The sequence below is a fragment of the Conger conger genome, chromosome 6, assembly GCF_963514075.1.
Source record: "Conger conger chromosome 6, fConCon1.1, whole genome shotgun sequence".
In the NCBI taxonomy this organism is placed as follows: Eukaryota; Metazoa; Chordata; class Actinopteri; order Anguilliformes; family Congridae; genus Conger; species Conger conger.
Window position 1 is genome coordinate 42,928,204 of NC_083765.1, and position 22,380 is coordinate 42,950,583.

Sequence of the window (22,380 nt, forward strand, 5' to 3'; positions counted from 1 at the left end):
AATATGGGGAGAGAGAGGGAAATAAAGATGGGGAGAGACAGGGAAATAAAGACGGGAGGGAGAGAGAGAAATTAATTCATTCTCTGGCCTCTACCTTCTTCTGAAGGGCTGAAAGGGACCCCCCCACCCCCGCCACTGAAGTTCAATTCCTCGTGGGGGGGTTACTGTGTGGGGATACAACACTACAGCAGACTGGAGCCCCTCAGCCCACTGAGATCACTGCACAGGCTGGAGCCCCTCAGTCCACTGAGATCACTGCACAGACTGGAGCCCCTCAGCCCACTGAGATCACTGCACAGACTGGAGCCCCTCAGTCCACTGAGATCACTGCACAGACTGGAGCCCCTCAGTCCACTGAGATCACTGCACAGACTGGAGCCCCTCAGCCCACTGAGATCACTGCACAGACTGGAGCCCCTCAGTCCACTGAGATCACTGCACAGACTGGAGCCCCTCAGCCCACTGAGATCACTGCACAGACTGGAGCCCCTCAGTCCACTGAGATCACTGCACAGACTGGAGCCCCTCAGCCCACTGAGATCACTGCACAGACTGGAGCCCCTCAGTCCACTGAGATCACTGCACAGACTGGAGCCCCTCAGCCCACTGAGATCACTGCACAGAGAGGCTGAGCTTCTGCCATCAAACTCTCGCAAAACAGAAAGGAGTTAGATCAGGTTCAAATCAATAAGGACTAATCATCACATGAAAACTCATGAACGAGCACCAAGCAAAAACCATCAACTGTAATAGATGTACTGAACACAATGAAAACACCAAACACAGAGCAAAGACGCTCACTTTCTGCACCACTAAAGAACAGCTAAGCACAAGATTGACAGGTAGACAGTCAGTAAGACAGACAGATCAACAGAGAGACAGACAGACAGTCAGTCAGACAGACAGTCAGATCGACAGATACAGAGACAGACAGATCAACAGATAGACAGATAAACACACAGACAGTCAGATTGACAAACACAGAGACAGACAGAAAGCCAGGTATACAGACAGACAGCCAGGCAGACAGACAGACAGTCAGATCAACAGACACCCGAGAAAGACAGCCAGACAGACAGTGAGTCAGACAGACAGACAGACAGACAGGCAGACAGACAGTCAGATCAACAGACACAGAGACAGACAGACAGCCAGACAGTCAGATCGACAGACACAGACAGACAGACAGACAGACAGTCAGTCACAGAGACAGACAAACAGACTGACAGTCAGTCAGACAGACAGTCAGATCGACAGACACAGACAGACAGACACATAGACAGACAAAGAGACAGACAGACAGCCAGGTACACAGACAGACAGCCAGGCAGGCAGATAGTCAGTCAGTCAGTCTGTCAGACAGACAGTCAGTCAGATCGACAATTACAGAGACAGACAGACAGTCAGTCAGACAGTCAGTCAGTCAGTCAGACGGAGAGTAATGGATACAGCCCTGTTGCGGTGGGTGAGGTGCAGGCTGGTATTCGAGCTGATCCCAGGTCCCAGCAGAGGAGCGTTTTGCTGTAATGATCAATGAGAGGTGGGGCCAGGCCACACAGCGCTGTCAGCTCTTTTACCATGGCAACATCCGTCATCACAACAGCCACAAAAAATAAGTAAGGCAAAAGAACGCATCCACATTCCCCTATTTTCACCTGAGGCCCTGTGACTAACCGGCACTTTGTTTCACAAAGCACGATAGCGTGTAACTCAATACTGTGTAGCACACAACACACAACAGCGCAACAACGCGCAACAGCAACAGGGCAATGTGCAATAGCACCACACACAACCAACAATATGCAACATTGTGGAACGGGACACACAACATTGTGGAATGGGATACACACCATTGTGGAACGGGACACACAACATTGTGGAATGGGACACACAACATTGTGGAATGAGATACACACCATTCTGGAACGGGACACACACCATTGTGGAACGGGACACACACCATTGTGGAACGGGACACACAACATTGTGGAATGGGACACACAACATTGTGGAATGGGACACACAACACTGCTGAACAGCACTCACAACACGTGAGATCACAGGTGCAGAAACGGCGGAGCTGTGATGGACTGTGTGTGTGTGTGTGTGTGAGTGTGTCTGTGTGAGTGTGTGTGAGTGAGTGTGTGTGTGTGAGTGTGTGAGTGTGTGTGAGTGTGGGTGTGTGTGTGTGTGAGTGTGAGTGTGAGTGTGAGTGTGTGTGAGTGTGAGTGTGAGTGTGAGTGTGAGTGTGAGTGTGTGTGTGTGTCTGTGAGTGTGAGTGTGTGTGTGTGTGTGAGTGTGTGTGTGTGTGAGTGTGTGTGAGTGTGTGTGTGTGTGTGTGTGTGTGTGTGTGTGTGTGTGAGTGTGTGTGTGTGTGTGTGAGTGTGAGTGTGTGTGTGTGTGTGAGTGTGTGTGTGTGTGTGTGAGTGTGTGTGAGTGTGTGTGTGTGTGTGTGTGTGTGTGTGTGTGTGTGCGTGTGTGTGTGTGAGAGTGTGTGTGTGTGTGTGAACTGCTCATCTCCCGCTCATCTCCACTTTAATATCCGGTATCGTTCCCTGACGGATGTTTGCGGAAAAGCGGGAAAGCCGCGGCTAAGCCCCTCGCCAAGGCCGGAGCGGGACACGCTCCCCGCCGCGTGCCCTTTTCCGCCGGCCGCCGGGGGAAACGGAGACGCTGATTAGCGTCAGAACGTCACGCCGTCGCCTGGTAAAGTTCACCGAGGCTGAGTACGACAAATCCAACAAAATCTCTGATGACTCATCGCTCATCCCACTAGCAGAGAAGCCGGGAGTATGGGGCTCACTCTGCCCAAAGCGTTCACACTGTCTTGTTTCCCCACTTAAACAGACGCTGAAGTACAGCTACACTGCAAATAAAAGTGCGTCTTACAAACTGTTTTTGACTTGTTAAAGTCCTTATTTTTTCTCTCAAGTAGAAACAATTAGCCTGTTAAGTGAAATTGACTTATCCCACTGGCAAATCTTGAATTGAGTCATGCATAAATGAGATTTTAAGCATAAAAACAAGACTAAAATACTTGTTGAGACAGATGTATTTTTGGGGTGCATTAGCTGCCTAGCAGCCCCCCACCTGTCTGCCACAGCGATGGGCGGTCAGTAAGCCAGTCGCAATGAGATTCAACATTAAAAACAGTTCAAAACAGTTGCCGAAGAGCTCCGCCAACTAACCAACCACTGCGGTGCCAATGAGCAATGTTAATAGACCAACAGCTGGCAGTTTAGTACACGCTTGTGAAACACACAAGCGTTTAACCCTCTGAGAGAGTTTCCTGGAGAAGTCAGGAACATTGGTTTTCAATTGCCAGTAGAGATAGTTACATTAGCATTAGCATCTTATGTAGCAAAAAAAGCAAAAGAAATGAGATTTTAAGTCTCTTTGGTTTTTGAGGTGCCCGTTGCCTTGACAGCGAAGCGCCTTGGAAACTGCAGCTGGTGTACCCCACCCATGACCGAGCTACCCTCTTCCTCCGCCCCCCCCCCCCCCCAACCCCCCACTCACTACACGACAAGGCCCACCAAATCAACCCAGGAAAAAATCAGTGTCCCTTCCAGAACAAAAACAGGGTCTTCCACCCTACTTATCTCCTTTGTGTGGGCTCTCCAGAGAGAAGCACACTTATTCCTCTGAGAGACGGAGAATGGGAGCTGATTATGGTGGGGTGGGGGGAGGGGGGGTTGGAGAGGGGGTGCAGCGCATGGGGAAATGGATTTTAAATTACAGAGTGGGCGGCAATTTAGTCCAATCAGAATCTGAGATATAACAAATAAGATTATTGCGGCTTTTTTCATCACACTGGAATTGAGAACGGGGGGTCATTAAGTAGCTTGTTAGCGCACCTCGGTTAGAGGTTAAGTGGCCATTCGCAGGCACTCTCCCTGCAAGGGTTGGAGGGGGGAGTTAATAGCATTAAGGAAGGGTTTGGACCCGGCAAAATGGTGCGCTCTTAAAATGGCCGCCAATAGTGAAATATGTGGCATAGTCTGACTTTCGAACCCGATTCCCTTCCATGACGACAGGAATTCGATCTCGGCTACTGCCCTCTCTCAGGTGTGCTACCTTTCCTAACCGTTACCCTCTCTGCTTCCTACCTGTCTGACTAAAGCCAAACAAAAAATACAAAAAGAGGGCAGATTGTCCTGCTCTCCTTTAGAAAATAAAAATGGCTGTGCACACCGAGGGCAGGACGGAGGAGGGCTGTGAGATATGAACATTTGAAAGGAGAGGAGAAGAGAGCCGCGGTGGCGCAACAGGCTAAGACGCAGCAGACTTGCGGTTGCAGTTCGCTGCAGTTGCACACTGGGGACCGGGGTTCGAGTCCAAGTTTGGCCGGCTCACATGGAGCAGCATAATTGGCTCGCTGCTCCAGGGGGAGGGACTTGGCAGGGTTAGTAGATCGCCTCGGGCGCCGGAATCATGGTTACCAGCATGTGGCGAGACGGTTTGAAGAAGGCGTGTCGCTCTCGTAGGGCCGCCGAGGGACAGGGTGTGGGCGGTGTATCTAATACTAGCTCTAATTGAATTAGACGGGGTTCAATTGGCTACCAAATTGGGAGAAAAAAGGGAAAAAATCCAAAAAAAAGGAGAGGAGAAGGTTTGGAGAGGAGAAGAGAAGGTTTGGAGAAGAGAGGAGAGGAGAAGGTTTGGAGAGGAGAGGAGAAGAGAAGGTATGGAGAGGAGAGGAGAGGGTCTTGCCCAGCCTGAGCCCTGGAGCTAACTCCAAAACACAGCACCCCCACAGAGAGAGAAACAGAGGAGACGGTTTCATTTTCCAAAAACGGATTATAATCACCAGATTAACTTCCTCCTCCTTGCAGGAGTGAAGCTTAACCGCATGCTTGTTCTTAAAGCTTAAATATGCTTATCTTACTGCGGGAACCTGCAGGGCCTGTATTCAGACAAATAAAAATGAATAAAATTCCTGCTGTTCTACGGCCAACCCTGACATTGGGTTCAACTCCCATTAAACCTACAGTTGGGGATGGGGGGCCAAGGGAGAAAAAAAACAATCACTTCACTTTGATCTCTCTTTCTCACGTTCACGCTAGAACTGGTCTCCTCATCAGCCTCCTTCACCTCCACTTCTGGAAGGCCTCTGGGGGATAAACACAGAGTGTTGGAGCACAAAGAGAGACCTAGTGAAAATAGAATTTTCGTTTGATTAAATTTTTCACCGTGACCCAGAATGCCTTTGACCAGAGGGAGAAAGCAGTGCACACGGTAACTAGGGGCAACAGAATCCCTGGAAACTGGGAGTTGGATGGCGTGGGATGGTGATAGCGCTAGGGGAGAGGTGCGATAGATCGAGACCGTTAGCAGTTAGCGGTTAGCTATACCGCTTCACTGCTGTTCTCCATTCACTGAGAGCAAGAGATCACGCCCCCTCCATTTCCTGCCAGGGGGACACAATTTCCTGCAGAGGAACTCTCAAATCCTGCACTTCTCGGCTAAAGGGATTTGTTGACCTTGTGGTCCGCAGCAACCATCCCCGATAAAGTTGCAGGGGCTCACAATCCGCTGGTGGGCTTCATATCACCGGTTTCTGAGAACATTAACTTCCTGCCCCCGTCAGGTGCTGTAGGAACCCCATTACCCAGGCACTGCAGTGGACCACAGCATCACACCTGGGATGTGAATCCATGACCTTCTGGGACACAGGTGTGCACTGTTCGCACCGTCTTGTGCTGCAAAGTGCTGAAACTCACAGAGGCACAGCCACACAAGAGCGCTCAACGGCATCACAGCAGGGATTTGATCCCATGACCACCCGGGGCACAGGAATATAACACACAGAAATCGGCAGCACACAGATCTCATTGAGGCACAGCCACTCAACACTCAACAGCATCACACCTGGGATGTGAACCAATGACCAATGACTACGATCACATCATGTTTTTGTTTCCGTCTCCATGGAGACAGATGTCCAAATGAAGGTTGTCAGGATGAGGATGGACCCTCACCCCGGCAGGAAAGGGGGCGTACCCCCACCTTGTCTCACTGCCGTTCATGTCAAACACATTTACACCTCTGTGGTGTGGCTATAACACGTCCGCAGGCCTCAGTAAGAACCACTTAGGGGCATTTAGGAACACTCACTGAAACCATCAAATCCAGGGCAGAGATCCACCTGAGCACCATTCATTCACTCGAAGTGCTATTCTACTTAGTGTCACCTACACCACTTCATTAGATACACCTTTACACCAGCTCGTTAAAGCAAATATTTAATCAGGGGCATCTAAATAAGGGGGCGGCACGGATGGTGCAGTGGGTAGCACTAGGCTCCAGCCCCCCTGCGACCCTGATCGGGATAAGCGGGTTCAGATAATGGATGGATGGATCTAAATAAGGGCATCCTGTAGCCTGGTGGCTTAGGTACAAGGCATCCGCACAGCTGTTGGGACCTTGAGCAAGGCCCTTAACCCCACATTGCTCCAGGCACTATTGTTCCCTGCTTAGTCTAATCAACTATAAGTTGCTTTGCATGAAAGCATCAGATAAATAACAAATTATGCATAAATTATAATCAGCCAATCATGTGGCAGAAGCTCAATGCTGAACATGCTAAAAAGGTTCAGTTGTTGTTCAGACCAAATATCAGAATGCGGAGGAAATTTGATCCAAGTGACTTTGCTCATGGAATGATTGTGGGTGTGATGCATAATTTTCAGATTATTAGCGACCACATATAAAGTCTGTATCTAATAATCCGTATCTATACCCTTTTTTTATATTGGTCTCAATTAAAAATCATGGCAAGATAAATAATTCATAATTTTTCCATAAAAGTCCAGTCCTTGTTAGTTCCCTTGTTAGGATTTGCCTGTACTGTGCGCAGGCAGAATGAGGTCTTTCCCATCACGAGAGGAAACACACAGTGCGCTCCAAGAAGAAGCTGCTCCGTAATTGGGCCTTCACCACAAAGGACCAATCAGAGAACAGAATCCCAGGCCTGTCAGATTCTCCTGGCGGTGATGCAACGGTCTGACACAGCGGTAATTACCGGTCCGTTCCACGCTATCGGTCTGCACGGCGTATCCAGGTGTGTTACACACTAACAGGGCACTCCAGGGCCCTGATTACAGACAAACAGCGAGAGGATGAGGAGGAGGAGGAAGAAAGGGGAGGGTGAGGGAGAAGCAGGCTGACAGAGAAGGCATGAATCCGTACAGTGTGTGAAGGCCTGTCTCATGTGCTTCATTAATGTCTTCCCCCCAGACAAAGCCTCAGTAAGTATACACACACACACACACACACACACACTCTCCCATACACACACACACACATATACACACATATACATACACACATACACACATATACAGAAACAAACACACACACACACACTCTCCCATACATACACACAAACACATACACATACATACACACACTCACACACACTCTCCCATACACACTCACACATACATATACAAGTGAAACTCGAAAAATTAGAATATCGTGCAAAAGTTCATTTATATCAGTAATTCAACTAAAAAGGTGAAACTAATATATCATATAAAGACTCATTACATGCAAAGTGAGATATTCCAAGCCTTTATTTCTTATATTTTTGATGATTATGGCTTAAAGCTTATGAAAACCCCAAATTCAAAATCTCAGAAAATTAGAATATTGTGGAAAGGTTCAATATTGTAGGCTCAAAGTGTCACACTCTAATCAGCAAATTAATCCAAAACACCTGCAAAGGGTTCCTGAGCCTTTAAATTGTCTCTCAGTATGGTTCAGTAGAATTTACAATCATGGGGAAGACTGCTGACCTGACTGTTGTGCAGAAAACCATCATCGACACCCTCCACAAGGAGGGAAAGCCTCAAAAGGTAATTGCAAGAGAAGTTGGATGTTCTCAAAGTCCTATATCAAAGCACATTAATAGAAAGTCAGGTGGAAGGAAAAAGTGTGGAAGAAAAAGGTGCACAAGCAGCAGGGATGACCGCATCCTGGAGAGGATTGTCAGGAAAAGGCCATTCAAAAGTGTGGGAGAGCTTCACAAGGAGTGGGGCTGGAGTTGATCAAGAGCCACCACATGGGCCACATGCATCACATGCATAGGCTTCACATGTCGTATTCCTCTTGTGAAGCTGCTCCTGAATAACAAACAACGCCAGAAGCATCTTACCTGGGCTAAAGAAAAAAAGAACTGGTCTGTTGCTCAGTGGTCCAAAGTCCTCTTCTCAAATTTTGCATCTCATTTGGAAACCAAGGTCCCAGAGTCTGGAGAAAGAATGGAGAGGCACACAATCCAAGATGCTTAAAGTCCAGTGTGAAGTTTCCACAGTCAGTGTTGATTTGGGGAGCCATGTCATCTGCTGGTGTTGGTCCACTGTGCTTTATTAAGTCCAGGGTCAACGCAACCGTCTACCAGGAAATTTTAGAGCACTTCATGGTTCCTTCAGCAGACAAGCTTTATGGAGACGCTGAGTTTATTTTCCAGCAGGACTTAGGACCTGCCCACACTGCCAAAAGTACCAAAACCTGGTTCAATGACCATGGGATTACTGTGCTTGATTGGCCAGCAAACTCGCCTGACCTGAACCCCATAGAGAACCTATGGGGCATTGCCAAGAGAAAGATGAGAGACATTAGACCGAATGCAGAAGAGCATGAAGGCTGCTATTGAAGCATCCTGGTCTTCCATAACACCTCAGCAGTGCCACCGGCTGATCGCATCCATGCCACGCCGCATTGAGGCAGTAATTCGTGCAAAAGGGGCCCAAACCAAGTACTGAGTACATATGCATGATTATACTTTTCAGAGGGCCGACATTTCTGTATTTAAAATCCTTTTTTGATTGATTTCATGTAATATTCTAATTTTCTGAGATTTTGAATTTGAGGTTTTCATAAGTTGTAAGCCATAATCATCAAAATTATAACAAATAAAGGCTTGAAATATCTTGCTTTGCATGTAATTTGTCTATGTAATATATTAGTTTCACCTTTAAAGTTGAGTTATTGAAATAAATGAACTTTTGCACGATATTCTAATTTTTCGAGTTTCACTTGTACACACTTACACACACTCTCCCATACACACACACACATATACACACTCACACCCACTCACCCATACACACACACACACATACAGTCAGGTCCATAAATATTGGGACAATTCTCATCTTTTTGGCTCTATACACCACCACAATGGATTTGAAATGAAACAAACAATATGTGCTTTAACTGCAGACTTTCAGCTTTAATTTGAGGGTATTTATGGGACAAACTAACAATCATAAATCAAACTTTCACTTTTTAATACTTGGTTGCAAATCCTTTGCAGTCAATTACAGCCTGAAGTCTGGAACGCATACACATCACCAGACGCTGGGTTTCATCCCTGGTGATGCTCTGCCAGGCCACTACTGCAACTGTCTTCAGTTCCTGCTTGTTCTTGGGGCATTTCCTTCAGTTTTGTCTTCAGCAAGTGAAATGCATGTTCAATCGGATTCAGGTCAGGTGATTGACTTGGCCATTGCATAACATTCCACTTCTTTGCCTTAAAAAACTCTTTGGTTGCTTTCACAGTATGCTTCAGGTCATTGTCCATCTGCACTGTGAAGCGCCATCCAATGAGTTCTGAAGCATTTGGCTGAATATGAGCAGATAATATTGCCCAAAACACTTCAGAATTCATCCTGCTGCTTTTGTCAGCAGTCACATCATCAATAAATACAAGGGAACCAGTTCCATTGGCAGCCATACATGCCCACGCCATGACACTACCACCACCATGCTTCACTGATGAGGTGGTATGTTTTGGATCATGAGCAGTTCCTTTCCTTCTCCATACTCTTCTCTTCCCATCATACAAGTTGATCTTTGTCTCATCTGTCCATAGGATGTTGTTCCAGAACTGTAAAGGCTTTTTTAGATGTTGTTTGGCAAACTCTAATCTGGTCTTCCTGTTTTTGAGGCTCACCAATGGTTTACATCTTGTGGTGAACCCTTTGTATTCACTCTGGTGAAGTCTTCTCTTGATTGTTGACTCTGACACACATACACCTACCTCCTGGAGAGTGTTCTTGATCTGGCCAACTGTTGTGAAGGGGTTTTTCTTCACCAGGGAAATAATTCTTCTGTCATCCACCACAGTTGTTTTCCGTGGTCTTCCGGGTCTTTTGGTGTTGCTGAGCTCACCGGTGCGTTCTTTCTTTTTAAGAATGTTCCAAACAGTTGATTTGCCCACACCTAATGTTTTTGCTCTCTCTCTGATGGGTTTGTTTTGATTTTTCAGCCGAATGATGGCTTGCTTCACTGATAGTGACAGCTCTTTGGATCTCATATTGAGAGTTGACAGCAACAGATTCTAAATGCAAATAGCACACTTGAAATTAACTCTAGACCTTTTATCTGCTCCTTGTAAATGAGATAATGAGGGAATAACACACACCTGGTCACGGAACAGCTGAGCAGCCAATTGTCCCATTACTTTTGGTCCCTTAAAAAGTGGGAGGCACATATAGAAACTGTTGTAATTCCTACACCGTTCACCTGATTTGGATGCAAATACCCTCAAATAATTATGCAGTTAAGGCATATCTTGTTCGTTTCATTTCAAATCCATTGTGGTGCATAGAGCCAAAAAGAGGAGAATTGTGTTGATGTCCCAATATTTATGGACCTGACTGTATATACACTCACACAAACTCTTCCATACAAACACACACAGACACTCTCCCTTACACACACTTGCACATATACATACACAAGCATACACACACACAGACACATATGCCCACTCACACAAACACACTTTCCCATACATGCACACACACACACACACACAGCATAAACGCCACACACAAACATATATATACACACTGACACATGCTCTCCCATACTCACACTTACACAGATATTGTACATGCACAAACATACACACACACACAGACACAAATATGCACTCACACAAACTCTCTCCCATACACTCATGCACACAGAATAAACGCAACACACGCACATATACACACACAAAGGCTCTGAGAAGCACAGGTTATAGCCTAAACCCCCCCATGGCCCAACCCACGCACACGCACACACACACAGAACAGCAGCTCAAATTAAAACAGTACTTAATGAGCGTTTAAATATCACCCTGGCAGAGACCCCCAAAGCGCTCAGGCACACCGCCCCAGGTCCCCAGCTCCCCCACCAGGGGGACAGCAGGACTGCAGGACCCCGCCCTTCCCGTCGGATCACGGGGGGACCCTCCTCCACCCAGCCCCCCCCCGCACCCCCACAGCACCCGAACAACCCACGCGTCTCCCCAACCGCTGTCTGCGCTCCGGCTGCACATGTTCCGTAACCAAGGTAACCCACAACCGTCAGGCCAAATGTCAGGTCAATATTTTCCACTTTTGTCAAAATGGACTGATGATTATATTGGTTTCTGATGATGGAAGGTGTTCTTTGGGCGGAAGAACTGGCAGGCAGAGGTGTGAAATAAAAGTCCTCCCCAATATATTGTTCCAGTCACCTGGATTTGCTAATTAGCACAATTCTTCAGCAAGGTAGTAGAACTAATGAGTGAAATCAGCGGGCTCATGTTCATGATGGGTAGAAGAATTGCATGCCAGGACTTTTACTTTCTGACCCCCAGACTTTCCATCTCTGCAGGCAAGTGGCCTGAACTCTCGTAAAGTACACTCCTAAAGTGAGTTATCTGCAGACTTCAGGCACAGTTGACATCTGCAATACCAACAAAAAAAACACTTCTGAAGCCACACGCTTGCTGTTATTGCAGCAACTTTGCAGATTGCAAACAGCCCAGCCCATTAATTCAAGTAATGAAGAAATTCAGCCCAAGTACTATGTGCCAGTGGTTCAATATTGGCTCGATATTGGTCCAGACAAAAATCCTCCTCCTTTTCCATTATCACCTGTTGGGAATTTTACAACCCTGGCACCTAGAGAGGGGAAAACTCTGAGCGTGAGAGAGAGAGAGAGAGAGGGAGAGAGGGAGGGAGAGAGAGTTAGAGGGAGAGAGAGTGCGAGAGAAAGAGAAGAAGAGAGAGCGAGAGAGACGTTAGTTTGGTTAATAAACTATAAGGTCATGAGCCGTGTCTTTAAGCTGAAAGGTCAAAGCCGTCCTTCATTTCCACTTCCTTCTACACCTCACAAAGTAAAGCTGAGGAGGTTTCAGCAGGCCTAAAATGGAGTGACACAGCGATGTCTCCCCCTACTGTCCTGGATGACCCCATGCAAGGAGCTTTCTATGTTCAGTTTTCATCCATCATTTTTGGGAGGAGGGCTGGGGTGAGTGGGTTAGGGGGTGAGGTGGGTAAGTGCATAGGGGAAGGGGTAGATGGGTTAGTGTTAGAGAAAAAGAGAGAGAGTGAGAGAGAGCACAAGAGAGAAAGCAAGACAGAGAAGGAGCATATTTTCTGCCAAGCCTCTAGAGAATTGCTGAGTTTCCACCGGTAGAATTTGACAGAGTCAAACATATACTCACACCCATCAATATTGTTGACAAACACCCTGTCTGCCTGAAGTGCCGCTGTACAGGCACAGAAAACTGCTAATCAAATCCAGCATTTCCACCATGTTCCGCTCTTCAGGTTTCACAGCGCTTCAGGTGCTGCCTGAAGTCCTTACACACAACCTTTTCTGAATTCAGAACAGCAGGGGATCCAGCCAAGCGGGGCAGTGCTCGTTTAGTGCCCTCGTAAATCCTGTATAAAACGGGTTATAACCCCTAATGAAGCTCCATAAGGGCTTCATAAGGGCTTCATAATGGTGGGTGAAGCACCTTCCTGAGATTCCGTGGAATAAAATGAAGTGTCCTCATGATGGTTCCATGGGGATGGGAATAAACAATGTTCTGGACACACTTATGGAGTCTCTTTCCAGACGTGGTACCAGCAAGACCCGGCTCTTTCTTCCATGACCTGGGGCACTTTTCGGCGATGGTCAAGCTTTGCTTTTGTGTGAAAACAGCTTCGTGGGCTGCAATTTTTCCCATGATGGCCCCTTTCTAAGTCTAATCTCCACCTGCTTGAACAATGGTAACCAGTCCTGTTCCTGGAGATCTATCACCGTGCTGGTTTTCATTTCAACCCTTAATTTGGCACACGTGATTCTACTAATTAGTAGCTCAACTGACAAATAACTACTGACTAGTAGCTCAAAGATCTCTAGCTGTTGAATGAGTTACGCTTTGTTAAGGTTGGAGTGAAAACCTAAAGGACGGTAGATCTCCACACTCCAAATACAAAAAAATAAGTCAACCTCAAGTATTTTAGCACTTGCATTGCTTGAACAGGTTTGGTTGCCACTCTCTCCTCTCGAATATCAGATCTTTACACTGCTGCTTCAGGGCGACTTTGCAACAGAAATCTCTCATTATTAATGTGACCTGAATATCTCTGGCTTCTCCCCAAAAACGCTTTTGCACCTGGGCTTGAGACCATGTCCATGACATCAGCATTACATTTTATTTTTTTCACTCTCCACTGCACAGTGTAAGAGGACCAGCTGGTGACGGTCACAGTGTTCAAACTGTAAGCTCTTGCCAATCACTTATTTTTCACCTCCTTATTCTTCTTCATGCACTTTTCTTGCTCCAAGCTCCAACCATCGGGAGAGACAAGAAAAAGAAAAAGTATGTGATGACAGAGAAAATGTATTTGGCAAATGGGATGTCCTTTCCTCCTTCAAACGTCAGTTCGACGCCATGTCAGTTACAGACTTGGCACATACGTGACAGATGGGGAGAAGTGGATCCACAGGTCGATCATTCATACATCAAGCATTCCGAATAAATACTTCCGCAAAGGATACGCTCACATTTCCTTGCTCAAGAAAAGTTTGGGAGCCTCCTAAATCTCTAGCTTCTAGCTCTTAGAAGGAATATTTAACAGGTTGGAATGTCCATAAAGATGGCGGACCTCGACTGGTTTCTGGGTCAGGCACAGAACAAGATGGGAGGTGAAAGAGACCTCTCAGGCCCCGCTTCCTGGTCCGGGCGAGGCTTTCGCCATAGATATGAAACCACTAGATTATCTGAGGCACCAGCCTTGATGAGGTGCTAGACTCTATCTAGCTTTTAGATAAACTAAGCACATTAGGTACACTTTGGCAAGCATTGCTGGGGTGAATTGGCCTGTTCTCTTTCGTAGACCATCTCTCCACCCGGTTACATATTCCATATAGACGGGGAAGGACCCTCCCCTGGTCATTGTGGACGAGGATATTCTTTATGACACAATATACCACGTCAACTCGGGTGCTGTATTGAGCACTAATAAGAAAGTGGCTGGCACAACCTGTGTGTCTCAAAGATCATTCACCTCTATTGACCAGGGGGATCATTCCACGTGAATGTAATATGTAACCAAGTGGAGACATTTCACTCAGAAATGTAACCAATTCATCCTCATCATTATGTTACGTTACAGACCATACGTTAGACACTAGATTGGCTTCCTTGGCAGTTTGAGGTGCGGAGCGCCCCTACGGACTACAGCACCTTGAAATAGATAGGTGACGAACCACTGCCTGGTATTTCGGAGTCTCTGGGGGGGCACGCGGCGGGTGGGGGGGTGGGGGGGGGGAGTCGTGGAGCAGAGCCTGTGGTTCAGAGCACAGCCAGGAGTCTCACATCTTCCAGGTCCCCCTCTTCTTCTGAAAGTGCAACTGGGCCCGGTGGAGGGGGGGGGGGGGGGGGCTGTGATACTAGCCATCTTCTGAAGAGTTAGGAATTCACAGAGCCTTACAGAGTACCGGGCCCTGCTTCCAGAAGCATCTTAATCTGAGCCTTTGATCACAACTTTCAAAGTCACCCCCGCACCCCACCCTCCACCCACCTCCTTTAGCCTCCTTCTCTTCCTCGCTCCATCACCCCCACCAGCACTCTGTTCCCGGATTCATGAAGGCAATTCAGGAAACGGAGAGGTGACAGAGAGCGGGGGGAGGATGGAAGAAGAGAGTGAAAATGATGTTTTATGAGGATTGTGGGGAGGGGGGGTGTAAAATCACAGTGTTTTTGTGCTACAGTTATGCCTTAGCAACAAAACTTCAATTTTCAGGTAAATAAAGCCTGTTATGCCAACCTGAATATCAATTGGAACGCTATCCGGAATTGGAGAGAGAGCAGTGTTCATATTTGTAATACACATCTCGTGCCGATCCAAGTGTTTATTGCCTTGAATTGAGAGACGCCCGCAAACTGCAGCCAAGGACGTCGGGTTTTGTAGCTTCGGGGGGCGAAGGGGGGGGGACTCTCGAACGTGGACGAGGCTCCAGATAGGCCAGGTTAGGCACGGCAAGGCGAAGAAAGAAACCAGGTCTTGTGGAAAAACCCACCTGGACTCCCGAAATAGACGGAGACGTTTGTCCGCGGCTCTGGGGACGAGGCCTGGGTGATTAAACGCCCGCCGTCAGGCTCCTTCCGCCGGTCAGTCCGCCGGCCAGTCAGGACGACCGGAGGAGAGACCGGAATCCAGACTCATTCCAGCCTCAGATGAGGAGGGGTGGGGGGGGGGGGTGTGTGACACGGAGGTCGCACCTCTGCTTGTTCATCCGTTACCACTTCATTGGCCGGCACCAGACACCAGAATTCTCCGTCTACCGGAATATTAGCCCATTCCTTCATTACTGCCTCATTGGCTGGCCTCAATAACTGCCTAATGTTCTCTGTCTGCTAGCGCAATTTATAGGGGCTCATTACGATTGGTGCGCTCCATCCTGCAGAACCCCCACCCCCCGCTCTCTGCCCCGGAGCCGTACTCCGGATGAAGTCAGGATATTTCCATTAGTTTCACCCGGAGATCCCTTGGGGTGACCGGCAACATTTACTTCATTCCGGCATTTTCTTGCTTCGCACCGAAACGCGTACGACCTCAGGTAACCCCTCGCTCTACCGCCTCTTAAAAGACCCAAAGTAGCCAAAGTTATAGCTGATCCTCTCAAGGTTCCCCTAAACCCTTTTAAATTAAAAAGAGAACAACTTCAATTTATTTAATTCCTTTTTTTAGCCGCCGCACGACCGAATCCCACTTCATCCGTCTCTCGTTTTTATTAGACCGCGCTACAAAATAACAAACGGAAAAAAAAGATTTTTCTGGATCAAGGGCTAATGAGGAGAACAAAAGAAATGAACACACCATCCGTGCAGAGGCGCGGGAGGAACGCCGTGTGTTTTAATTAGGCACAAACTCCTGGCCTCACGCTCCGCGGCTGAATACTGAAATCGAAGGTTTTTTTTTTCTCTTTTGAACGGATCCAGTAGCGCGCACGCGTGTTGCGGCAGCGTTGCGGGAACGTTCGGGGAGCGTTAAAGACGGACGACGGTCGAGCGCTCCGTCTCCTGCTCTAATAAGGAAGGAGAGCATCAGATGCGCACGCAGCAGCGCCGGCAGAGACACTAATGAGACGCCGGAGTCTGAAGTCACAGGCGCGCCCGTACTGTACATTAATTAAACATCAGTCCTGGCGTTCCCCTGCGTCCCTGCGCTGTGGAGATGTTATTTCCCCCAGCGCTGAGAGAGGCGGGGTCCCTGGGCTCAGCCACCAGCCTCCGCTTCTTTAAACATTTAGACTCCCACTCCGCTGACAGCCCTGTTTGAGTTAGGGTGGGGGGGGGGGTTTAGATGTACTCTGAGGTAGGTAGTCCACCACCAAGCGCAAGCGTGTGCGTAGGGTGAAATTCTCATTGTTTAACGGACACTGAGCAAAGGGAGGTCAGATGTGTGTGTGTGTGTGCGTGTTTGTGTGTGAGTGTGTATGTGAGTGTGTATGTATATGTGTGTGTGCACGCGTATGTGTGTGTGAGTGTGTGTATGTATTTGTGTGTGAGTGTGCGTATGTGTGTGTGCGTATGTGTGCGAGTGTGTATGTATGTGTGTGTGTGCGCGCATGTGTTTGTGTGCGTGAGATACTGCCAGTTGCAGTTTGTGTGGAGTAGGTGTCCCAACAATGCCCCCCCTCCTCCCCTGACCAGGCCAAGTGTGTGTGCGTGTGTGTGTGTGTCTGTGTGTGTGTCTGTGCGTCTGTGTGTGAGTGTTTCTGTGTGTAATTTACATTTTTTACATTTTTGTCATTTGGCAGATGCTTTTAATCCAAAGCGACTTACAAGTACATAGGTTCTACCACAAGTCAAAGCATCACATCCAGAACTAGGAAAATACATATGGAATGCTGTTCTAAACATTGGGAGGAGGTGTGTCTGGGGCAAGTGTGTGCTTTTTACATTCTCCTCCAGTGGTGTAAACACACACTCCTAATTGCCAGGTTTCTCCTAAACCACACTTCTAAACCGAACAACAATAATTGGCTACAAGCTTAACAAGCTCAAGAAGCACCAAAAATAATCATTAAAAACTAGGGAAGATGAGAGACAGAGACACGACAGGCCTGTGGCTGCCTTGGCGTTGTGTTGGGAGCCTGTGTGTGTGTGTGTGTGCGTGTGTGTGAGAGAGAGAGAGAGAGAAAGAGAGAGTGAGAGAAAGCACTGGAGAGTGTAAACTTGTGTGCGTGTGTGTGTGAGAGTGTGAGAGCGTACGCATGTGTGTGTGTGTATGTGCATGCGTCCATGCGAGCGAGACAAAGTGATGTGAGTGAGAGAGAGTGTATGCATCCGTGCTTGCATTCGTGTGTGTGTGTGCGTGTATGTGTGTGTATGTGTGTGTATGTGTGTGTGTGCATGTGTGTGTGTGTATGTGTGTGTATGTATGTGTGTGTATGTGTGCGTATGCGTGTGTGTGTGTGTGTGTATGTGTGTGTGCATGTGTGTGTGTGTATGCGTGTGTGTATGAGTGTGTGTGTTTGTGAAGTAATTTTCTTCTCCCCGCCTCAATAGAGAGTGATAGGGTCCAGCTGTGCCACATCGCCCCTATTACACCGCAGAGCCCTCATATCTACCCATTCCCCAGCTCCCGTAACCTCCCCCCACACCCCCCACTCAACCAATCCCTCCCCTGCCCTCTCAATCTCTCCACTCATCTCAGCCTCCATGCATATTTAATATGGAGAGCATGTACTGCAACCTGGACCTGATACCTGAGGTCCACAGCAGGCCACAGGCAGCCTGGGGCCCCGGTGTGCTCCTTATTCCCAGTTGGGTGCCTCATGAGCAGAAGAGGCTGACAGGCGAAGCCCCTGCCTCATCAGCCATCCCAACGAGAAGGCCGGGATCTTTTTTTTTCTTTCTTCCTGTCATTCTGTCTGTCTTTTCGATTCTGCATCATGAGCCAAGTTCTGGGGCCAAGACTGCAGTCAGGGGAAGGATTGCTGTGACAGGCCCACCAAAGGCTAACACAGAAGAGAGACTCTGCAGATGACATGTACGTCTGCATAATGAATGCACTTCTCCAAGTCAGAGTGCAGTGCAGAACACACCCACACCTTTCTTTCAAATGGGATGAAGAACAGACCCCCCTTCAATTACAGCGTGTGGGTTATGACCAGTGATGCCAGCATCTGCTTCTTACGACTACCAGGGAGTCACGATGGGAGCTTAGCCGAGAGGGTCTAGAGGAGCTCTCTGCCAATCACAGAGCCAGTCGCTAACAACCAATGGAACAATGCCAACGATGATACTTCCCGGCACAAACCGTAACATAATTTTAACATAATTTATTGCCATTTTGGTTATAGTTTCTCTTCATTTTCCTTTATGGTCACAGAAGCAGGGAATGGGTTTTTTTTTCAGTTGTATCATTATTCCTGTAACCTATGCTTTGGCAATACAAGTGCTTGCCAAGGCAAAAATGAAATAGAATTGCACTGAATCAGAGTTGAATTGAATTAAGGCAAATTTCAATTTAATGGAATTGGAATTGAATTGAACTGAATTTAGATAAAGGAAGTGAATTATGGGACCCACGAGCACAACTCGTGGGCGGCCTGTAGCTTAGTGGTTAAGGTAAATGACTGGGACACCCAAGGTCGGTGGTTCTAATCCCGGTGTAGCCACTATAAATAAAAAAAATCGGCACAGCCATTGGGCCATTGGGCCCTTGAGCAAGGCCCTTCACCCTGCATTGCTCCAGGGGAGGATTGTCTCCTGCTTAGTCTAATCAAATGTACGGCGCTCTGGATAAGAGCGTCTGCCAAATGCCAGTAATGTAATGTAATGTAACTCCAACATGTGCCTCCTCAGTCAAAAACAGAAGAGGGTTTGAGAAACAGGACCTCAGTGGTACACGGGGGAACGGCAATGCAGTGACACGCACGCTATCACTGGGCAGGCCCACCTCACCTGCTCTGTGTACAGGTGCCCACCCCAATCAGGTTAACCCCTGATAGCACAGAGTCCGGTCAGGTGAGCTAGCCAGTGAAAACTAAACCAACACAAAAATGGAACCAGAACTCAGTCCTCTGGCAGCAGGGCAGACAGGATCCTCTTCGGTCCAGTAAGTGCTTTTGGAGAGAGCACTTCTGTGGACCCGTGCTCAGAATTTAAAGTGGTGTGAAGAAGCCAGTTAAATTTCCATTACCACCCACCTGCATATAACTTCAGTACCCCTTTTCTCTTTTTCTATCTATTTATCTCTCTCTGTTCCTTCTTCTTACTCCCTCTCTTTCAGTCTGTCCTTCTCCCTCTCTCACACACTCACTAACTCACTCACACACACACAAAGGCAAGCATAAGCACTCGCTACCTCACAGACACAAACATAAGCAAACAAGCACACATGCACACACACACACTCTATCTCTCCTTCTATCCCTTACTATCCCTCTTTCTGACAGTTTCTCTCCTCTCTCTCCCTCTGTTTGGCTCTCTGTCTCTTTCTCTCTCCTCTCTGGCTCTCTCTATCTGGCTCCCTGTCTCTCTCTCTCCCCCCCCTCTCCCCCCTCTCTCCCTCTCTCTCTCTGGCTCCCTCTCTGTCCCTCTCTCTCTGTCTCTCTCTCTCTGGCTCTCTCTCTGGTAGCAGCAAGCCCTTTTAACAGGGTTTAATATTTAAAAAGCGGAGCGCAGGGCTGTGAGTGAGTGTTTACAGGGAGCCTGTCTGTGGCCTGCGGCTCCAACACATTTCTGGGGGGCTCAACCCCACAATCATAATCCCAGCATGCACGGCCAGTCCTGGCAAAAAACACACCAAAGGAAGCAGACAAAAGCCAGAAGAAGAACACAGGGGACCAGGCCAATTGGCCTTCAGAGCAGGGGCTTAACCTCCGCCTGGAACACGCACATGCGTGCACACTCACACACACACTCACACACACACGCACACACACACACTCACACACACACACACACTCACACACACACACACACACACACACACTCACACACACACACACACACTGACACACACACACTCACACACACTCTCACACACACACACACACACACACACTCACACACACACACACATACACACACACACACACTCACACACACACACACATACACACACACACACACTCACACACACACACACACTCTCACACACACTCATACACACACACACTCTCACACACACACACACACTCACACACACACATACACACACACTCACACACACACCTCCGGGTTCCGGTACGCCTGGAACACACTCCCTTTAGTCTCGCCAGCGAACGCTTCCTGCTCCAGAGGTGTCTCGAGCACCTGGCTGTTACCGCGCTCATTTTAAAGCACCTCCAGTCTGTGGAACCCTCTTCATCTTTTCACCTGATCCCCCATATTATTTACAACAACAAAAATAACTATCTAAAAAGGAACTAAGAAATATTGGTTATTGTTTCCCCTCAGGGACAATATTTGGGGGCAACCACCCAGACTGTAGATTGAGCAAAAAGGTTGCTGCTGTGTCCTCCCACCACTGTTAACTGAAATGATCTGTTCCCCTAAAACAGCTGCACAATCCGCTCAGATCCCACTGCTAATTAAAGGTGTGAAAGACCCCTGAACAGCCATTTAAAATATGTGCCTCTCTAAGCTCCAAGTCTGTTTATACATCAAATAAAAAAGCTTTTTATTTAACGAGGTGTTTTTGGCAACACTGTGTTTATCTTCCCCTGTTTTTTCTCTGCAAGATATTTCATGTAAAAAAAAAATCAACAAATCAAGTTCTTTTTGTCCTGAAAGTTTTACAGTTGATATTCCCAGCGGAGAATGAAAGGCTCTGTACAAGTTTTAACAGACTTCAGCAGGACAAAACACAGGAGTGCGCACACACACACACACACACACGCACGCACGCACACACTAACACACAGAAAACACTTTCTAGCAGTATCTCGCTACAGGGGGAAGGGCTAATTGGCTTTAAAAACCAATACAAATGGCAATTTGAGGCAAATGCGATGTGTAGACACTCCACTGCAGAGAGAGAAGGGGGGGGGGGGGGGTTTACAGCACAAGCCTAGAGGACTAAACCAGCTGAAGACAGAAATGAATCAATATCCCACTGCATTAATAACCCAGATGACGGGCCCAGCGCTTAAATAAGCCAACAGGAGGAGGTGCCTCTCGCCCAGGCACGCATGCAGCTGCAGTCCTGGAGCTTCACTACAAACGGCACTGCTTCACCATCAATCCCAGCATGCTCAGCGCTCAAAGCTAGAACAGCTCTAACCCTGCTTCTGCTGGTTTTCTTCTTCATCTGTTTCTCACTTCTTCTTTTTCCCCCACTTTCTTCCTGGACATGTCTGATTAGGCAGTCAGAGATAACAAAACTACCAACACATGGCCGTTAAAAGCAGGTTGAGCAATAAGGCTGCAGTAGAATTGAAGAATTTCAAACCATATAACCGCGAACCACAGAATATCTCACCATAGGATCTCTAGCCATAGAATACCTAGCTATAGAATATCTCACCACAGAATCTCAAGCCACAGAATCTCTACCATAGAATCTACAACCAGAGAATATCTAACGGTAGAATCTCTAGCCATTGGTGTCAATACGATGGAAAGTCTAGCCAAAAACAGTAGGCTAGTGATTGTTATATTGGCATTATAATGTTCAGTTAAGAACATGCTCCTTGCGATCTCTTTTGCGACCTCATAGGGTTAAATATATTGGTCCTCACCTTAAGAAATGGAGAAAGCTATTGTGTTTCCACTGTGTCATATATAACACGTTAGCCAAAAACCTTGAAAACATACAGAGCCCTGCAGTTCGGATGAAAGGGAAAGTTTTGTGGAGAAAAACGGAAATGCACAGAACGCGATAGATTTTTCTCCACGGGCCGAAGTCACCAGCTGTTCGGCTTTCAGGTTTCAGCTCCGGCTGTGATTGTTATTGTGAAGCGAGCGCACCGCGCTCCGCTGTCTGCCTGTAGATGGTGCTGTGAGGAGTGTGTGTTCAGACGGGACGGGATATGGGGATCGATAGGCTGACCGATGGATCGTTACAGTGTACTTAGTCTGAGGGGAGGGGAGGGAGC

General features: G+C 47.6%; 1 protein-coding gene across 2 annotated transcripts in view; it reads right to left on the reverse strand.

Moving 5' to 3' along the window:
* The window catches only part of necab2 (N-terminal EF-hand calcium binding protein 2), a 183,304-nt gene that overhangs the window by 145,724 nt on the left and 15,200 nt on the right, over positions 1-22,380 (reverse strand). The window lies entirely within an intron of this gene.